The sequence below is a fragment of the Theobroma cacao genome, chromosome 9 (assembly GCF_053813885.1).
Source record: "Theobroma cacao isolate CCN51 chromosome 9, ASM5381388v1, whole genome shotgun sequence".
Taxonomy (NCBI): domain Eukaryota; kingdom Viridiplantae; phylum Streptophyta; class Magnoliopsida; order Malvales; family Malvaceae; genus Theobroma; species Theobroma cacao.
The window spans coordinates 15,152,954-15,158,888 of record NC_142647.1 but is presented as its reverse complement, the minus strand read 5'-3'; the positions used below and the strand labels follow the sequence as shown (position 1 = coordinate 15,158,888).

At 34.8% G+C, this 5,935-nt stretch overlaps 1 non-coding gene across 1 annotated transcript; it reads left to right on the top strand.

Moving 5' to 3' along the window:
* The first annotated feature begins 1,706 nt into the window (after positions 1-1,706).
* Positions 1,707-1,813, top strand: LOC148760773 (small nucleolar RNA R71). Its single transcript, XR_016028677.1, has one exon. It is a non-coding gene; the product is annotated as a small nucleolar RNA R71 (small nucleolar RNA).
* Positions 1,814-5,935: the final 4,122 nt, after the last annotated feature.

Sequence of the window (5,935 nt, the reverse complement as noted above, 5' to 3'; positions counted from 1 at the left end):
AATTAAGCCCAGATAACTCTATATCATAGAGTTATCAATCATGCTCATCAAAACACTATTTAATTTTGAGTTGTGGTGGTAGTGGCTTTGATTCAAGAATTGATGCATGCTTACTTACAGGGTGTGGAGTAGGATTACCTTTACCTTTATCAGCTAAGTCCACTCTTTAACAATGAGCTATGGTTGAAAGACTCTTAGCTGCATTGAAAATAGTAAATGTAACCACCTATTCTCCAACTCTGAAAGTTATTCTGCCTTCCTTTACATCTATTAGTGTGCTTACAATGGCTAAGAATGGACGTCCTAGTATGATCAGAACTTCTTGATCCTCCTCCATCTCAAATTCTATGACATCTATTGGAATGAACAGTTTCCCAACTTTAAGCAAGACATCCTCTATCACCCCACAAGGGTGCCTTATCGTTCTGTCAGTTAGTTGCAAGGTGATTGTAGTGGGTTGAATCTCCTCAGTTCAATTCTCCTAGCAACAAACAAAGGCATAATTAAGACACCAACACCTAAATCACACAGAGCTTTTGAAAAATTAAAATTACCAATTGAGTAAATGATGGAAAAACTCCCTGGGTCTTTAAGCTTTGGTGGAAGCTTGTTTTGGATTATTGCGCTACACTCCTCAGTGAGTGTAATTGTCTCAAAGTCTTCCAATTTCGTCTTCTTTGTCAATATGTCTTTCAGAAACTTCACATATAATGGCGTTTGCTCTAAAGCTTCTACAAAAAGAATGTTAATGTGAAGCTTTTTGAATACCTCAAGAAATTTTTATAAGTGCTTATCAAGCTTTTGTTTCTTAAGGCGTTGAAGAAAAGGTGGTCGTGGTAAAGTTGCCTTTGCTTCTTTCTCTTGAATTTGCTTGTTAACTACCTCAATCAACGTTTCATTCTCAATAAACTTATCTTGAAGATTAGCTTGCCTACAACTATTGTCAACCTCTTTTCTTCTCCTCAAGGTGATTGCCATAACTTGTTCCTTACCTTTTCCCCTTGAATTCACCTCTTTATCACTAGGCAATGTTCTTTAAGGTCGGTTGTTTAATAAATTGGCAAGTTGACCAACCTAAGTCTCAAGGTTTCGAATTAATGCTGCTTGACACTGAATGAGAGCTATTTAACTTTGTATAATGCTATCATTTTGTGTCATGTACTGCTTTAGCAAATTTTCCACAACTAGATTTTTTTTTTTAAATAGGTGCACCGACTTATTGGTAAAATCCTAGAGGTGCATTTGGCCTTGGAGTTGAGGATGAACCTTGATTATTAGCCCAAGAGAAAATGGGATGATTCCTCCACCTTAGGTTGTAAGTGTTACAGTAAGGGTTATTCTGCTGTCTATTACCCATAAATAGCACTGTCTTTGTTGAGCTTCGACATTGATGACTTGCATAATTATCTCCACAATACTCACAAGCTATAAAAGGACTTTGCACACTATTAGTACCAAAAGATTCTAGAGTTTTATTTAAAACAACTACTTGAGCTGATAATGCCGAACAAGCATTTTCTAGCTACTCTCTTATGCATTACTCACTCTGTTGGCCACTGGTTTTTGTTTGCGGCCATATCCTCCAACAAATCTTTTCCCCATCAATTGATTTAGCCATTAATGCTCCTCTCGCAGCAACATCAATGGTGGTTCGAACCTACCCACTCATACCATAGTAGAAAGTTTGCACCTGAAGCCATTTTGGAAGACCATGATAAGGACAACGCCGAAGTCATTCTTTGAATCTTTCCCATGCATCGTACAATGATTTAGAATCTTACTACATGAATGATGTGATATCATTCCTCATTTTCGTTGTCTTAGCCAGAGGAAAGAACTTAGCAAGGAACTTCCAAGCAAGATCATCCCATGTTGTTATTGAGCCAATAGAGAGCACATTTAACAATTCTTTAGTTCTATTTCTCAATGAGAAAGGAAAAAGCCTAAAATGAATTGCATCATCTATGATGCCATTATGTTTGAAAGTCTCACAAATCTCCAAGAAGTTTGATAGATGGCCATTAGGATAATCATTTGGAAGGCCCCCAAATTGAACTAAGGTTTGAATCATGGTGATAATAGCCGACTTGATCTCAAAATTGTTTGCTTGAATAGCTGTCCTACGGATGCTTGATGGAATTGTTTGTACCAAAGGAATAACATAATCCCTTAAACAATGATTGTTAGCTATTACACACTTTTGGATTTGCTGTTCACCTATTAATCAGCGATTGTATTTATTATAGCAACACCTTGTTGATTCTCTCTTCAAAGTCTGCAAAATGTTCACTTAATTTCTAGATCACACGGGCATAGTCTCTAAGTTGTTTGCTCTTCTCATACAACAGCTGAACACAACTGCAAAACATAGAAATAAAACTTAAATTAAGAATAATCTGAAAAATTTTAATATTAGCAAATAACAAAGAAAACAAAATCCTCAGCAATGGTGCCACAAACTTGTTGTCAATTTTGCACACACAAGTATACGTATTGAACAAGTAATATAGTGATGAAGTAGAGTATCATTCTCATGGAGATTTGTTACTAAATCTTTACTAAGCACTAAAATTTATGACAAATTAATATTATTTAAGTAACTAAAATTTTCAAAAAATTAATTAAAACAAAATTAAATCAAGCATTAAATTAACTAACAAAAATTAAAATTACTAGAGAAAGGTAATATATTAAAGCCAAGGATTATGGGTTTATTCAACACTTCATCTGATACCAGCTTCTCTTATTATTTACATTCATGACTGGTTTTACTAACCTATAATCCAAAGCTATGTACAAGTCTCCGTCGAGATGCTTCCACAAATACCTAACTTAATTGGGTCACTATATGTCTATAGAAATCAATTGAATAAGGTTAATTTAGCTAGTGTTCTAATTTGGCTATGTATGGAAATTGGCGTGTATCTACCCGACATAAACATACACTATTCAAACCGTAGTCCAATCTAAAATTTCTCTGTCAAGTCTCAATTAGATTCACAAATCAATTAACTATTGGCCAAGCAATCAAAAGTATTAAGAACATATTTGAATAATCAAAACCATACCCATTCATAGTAAATAAAAGAGAAACAAATATTCAGATTACATGTTGAAATCCACCACAATCCTAGTAAGATAATTTAACTCATAATATCTAATAAAAATAATGCCCAAAGAAATTTAGCCATGAATTCAAAATAAGAAAATAAGAATAACACAAAAGAGAGAAAGAAACTAATTATTGACTCTTTACAATCTCAATTCTCTCTCAAATTCTCTTGTTTTCTTTCTTTGTTCTTGGCCCCTTCTCTCCAAAATAGTTGCTTGCTGCCTCCCCCTTAAAACCTTAGAAAAAGGTCCCTTAAACAAGCTCCAAATAACCTAATTAAAATAATCCCATCAAATTTTTATTCGTAGAAAATCGAGGTAGCCCCGCGACACCGTGACAGACTTTGTTAATTCCACGGTACTACTTCTTCAATGCCGCAACACCTTGCTTTCAAGTTTTTGTATGATGCCCCTCTCAAGCTCAGTGTCGCAGCCACAAATTTCCAGTGCTGTGGCAGTGGTTCCTTCAGCACCGTGGCCATGAATAGCTCAACACCACCACCATAGTCACCTCGTTGCCTTGTGCAGAACTGCATCCATTGAGCATTGTCAAACTCGATTTTCACCTTGATAAGATCTAAACTGGGAAAAGTAATAAACATAAAAGTTTTATCCCTATCTCTCAACTTTCAAATGGCTCAAGAATCACATCAATTGGACTTCTGGAGTGAAAGATATGCTACCAATACCACATCATGTTCAGTCTATGCATACTACTGCACTGTTCCGGCTTAGACAAACATTTTGACCATGGTGTGATCCGAACTGGGCAAAGTTGTAAACATAAAAGTTGTAGCCCTTGCTCTTAACGTTGTATTTGTCTAAGAATCACTTCATTTGAAGTTCTGTATAGATTGATATGGTCAAAATATCAAAATATATACAAATGAAGCCATCACCATACTTGCACAAATTTTCATCAAATGAGCCTTTTTTATCAAATTTTCTACAAAAGCAATAAGAAAAACCAGCAATAACTACTCTTAAAGTAATTTAAAACAAAATACATAAATAACTAAAATAACTTAAATTAACTACATGTAATCAAACTTAAACTAGAAAAACACCTAAAATGCTACAATCGAATCTAAAATCTCAAAGATCTAGCTACTTAAGCCCCAAAATGTGTCAAAATAACTCTATATAATAGAATTATCAAGTACGAGATATTAGTTGAGATAATGATTGTGATTGATTGAATTGTTCTTGCATATGAGTGCTATGAATGTGGATTGAGAAAGTCTCCACATTCCCATGATTTTGTTCTAATGTGGATTGAGTATGTCTCCACTTCCCAAGATTTTTGGTAAAGTGGATTAAGTAGGTCTCCACTTCCCATGGTTTTGTTGTAAAGTGGATTGAGTAGGTGTCTACTTTCGATGATTTTGTTGTGATTGGCTCTAGTCCCAATGTAGGGGTAAGAATAACACAAGGCTACGTTGGGCACCGTACCACTTCTCCCCTCTTTATGAATCTCGATGTGGGGGAGAGAATACCATAAGGATGAGTTACGCGAAAGTTCCCATTCTTCCATAATTTGCTATGGCATGTATTTACATGTTGTTTGTATATTGAGTATTATGACGCTTGTGTTTGTTGATTGATAATTATTATGTTTAGATGGAAATAATGAGATAAGTTGTTAAATGAATAACACATTCCTGATTTGAATGTTTGTTGTTAAGCTTGAAGGGTGTAGGTTTACCTTCGGTTATCTCCTTCAAATGTTTGAAAGTTGAGCTTGTATATGACACTATTTTTATGCATTTAACGTTATCAAATGCATTCATGACTGTTGAAAGGATTTGTATGTTTATCATGTTATTTAGAAATTTATGGTTTATTGCAAAACTATTCCCCCTTGGCTTATCCCCTTCCCCATATCCACTCACAAAGTCCTTGTGACTCACACATCATTTTTCCCTATTTTGTTTTACAGATTGGTAGCTTGCTTGGCTAAGCAACTTAAGGAGTAGTATCCCAGCTCATACTTGGTAAGTGTGATAGAGCCTTTTTTCTAGCCCTCTAGTGTCACTATTCTGCAACTTGTCGAGTCAAGTCCTTTAAATGTTAATACTTGAATGGGATTTAGTTATGTAATAATTATTTATATACTCTTATTTGTTAGTCATTGTGAATATTGTGTTTTGCCTTGGAAATGGGTGCATATGAGAATGTTGAGACTATGGCGAAAGGACTATAGCGATATGGGCATGGGATGTGTGCCAGACCATAAATAATAAAATAGTAAATATTGAATTTTGCATGAAATATAGAACACACGTTAAGTTGAGAAGTTCCATAATGATGTAAGAGTGTTGATTTACTTGTATATTCTATGTATGCATGGATGAGATTCCACACATTAAGTCAAGAAGTTCTGTAATGATGTGGTAATGTATTTGTGAATGAAATGTAAATGAATGTGATGGATGACAAGCCCATGCACTGTTAGTCAAAGCTTGCTTGGGCCTAGTGGGTCATACCCATATAGGTCCATGAGCTAGTCATGTCCTAAAAATGGGTTGTGGTAAATTGCCATTGGGATTTGTGATCTTTTTTTACCTTTGGGCATAATACTAGAGCTAAAAGAATGCTACTATGTACAAACATTAACTAGAAACATCATTTTGGTTTCATACGTCGCTAAAAATGATGATTTCAAATTTAGTATGAAGGACAATCGTTGCATTGTCATTCTAATGATATCTTTTATGGATCCGCAACATGTCATAGAGGACTTTATGTTATGGATCTTGATAGCCCAATGCTCAATATAGATGTCAAGAAAGTAAGAAAAGATAATCAAAGTCAAACTTACATC